The sequence below is a fragment of the Aplysia californica genome, unplaced genomic scaffold, assembly GCF_000002075.1.
Source record: "Aplysia californica isolate F4 #8 unplaced genomic scaffold, AplCal3.0 scaffold00224, whole genome shotgun sequence".
NCBI lineage: Eukaryota > Metazoa > Mollusca > Gastropoda > Aplysiida > Aplysiidae > Aplysia > Aplysia californica.
In genome coordinates, this window is record NW_004797494.1 from 1041054 (window position 1) to 1042360 (window position 1307).

At 44.2% G+C, this 1307-nt stretch overlaps 1 protein-coding gene across 1 annotated transcript in view; it reads left to right on the plus strand.

Moving 5' to 3' along the window:
* Positions 1-1307, plus strand: part of LOC101849134 (calmodulin-A) — a gene marked incomplete in the record, with an annotated part of 58826 nt that overhangs the window by 14004 nt on the left and 43515 nt on the right.

The window sequence follows — 1307 nt, forward strand, 5'->3', positions numbered from 1 at the left end:
CACCTCCTTCGCCCCCTCCACTGGGCTCCCGACTCTTTCTGCAGCCTTTCTACTGCTACTCCTGACTCCTTCTCACAGCTGTCTTTCTGCCACACCCCTGATCTTCTGGTAGGAAAGATCTACATCTAGCCTTGTCGGACAACGGCGAAAAATCTCGGAGGGCCCGTGTGCAAGTCGGGCACGTTAAAGATTCCCTGGTGGTCTAAAATCGATAAGAGTAGGCTTCGGCCGCCACCCGGGCAAAATTCAAAAATTTCCTACCAACAAAAAGTATTAGGTGTGTCCCACGGCGCTCATATGACTTTATGCAGTTGCGAGCGCCGTAAAACCCTCTACTATAAAACATATTTTAAAAAATGAAATAGGGCGCTCGTCCAAATAATGAAATCAAAGGCATCAGCATTTTCCTTCCATTTGGCAGTTTTGTCCCACAATTTTTTTCCCTCAACACTTTTCATGTCCATTTACAAACACATTTATTGTGGATTTTTTTACTGAAAAATGTTGAACAAAAGCTTTAAAAAGGAGTAAATTTGCAGTTTTCAAGGACACTCAATCTTTAGAAGTCGCCAAACTTTGGCGGCCACTTTCTTGCTAATATTATCAGCTTCGAGACCAGGCGACTCCCAACTCCTTCAATAGCTAATGTCTCGAGGGGGGGCTCTCGTGGTCTAGAAGTTAAGGTGTTCGCCTCTCATTCCAAGGTCCTGGGTTCGAATCCGGGTAGCGACGGAAACATTTTCTTCTCTAAAGTTGTCTCCTTCCAACTCCTTTCCTGCTCTCTATCAATTTCCTGTCGTCTGCTTCTTACTGCTGCCTTTCAGTCCCACCCTTGATCTTTGGGTAGAAAAGATCTACACATCGGACGAAGGCGAAAAGTCTAGGAGGTCCCGTGTGCAAGTTACGCATTTAAAAAATCCCTTGGTGGTCCAAAATCGATTTAGAGTAGGCTTCGGCCGCCAACCGGGCAAATTTCAAAATTTTCTTCATAAAGAAAATGTTTGCTGTGTCTCGCGGGCTCATATGACCTTATGCAGTGGCGAGCGCTTTAAAACACTTCCAAAAAATATTTTACAACGTAATATCTCGACTTCTATTCAAGATGTTTAGGGGTTTTTTTTAAATCATCAAAAGCAACACAAACGAACCAGCTTTAAGATGATACCAATAACTCCCAAAATTGATGAGCGCCTGATTCCACCGCGCTGTGACACAATACAGTCGAACCTGCCCTAACGGTTTCCTGTATAAGATAATCACCTGTACAAGACAATCACCTGTACGTAAGACCATTTCCCACTACGCCC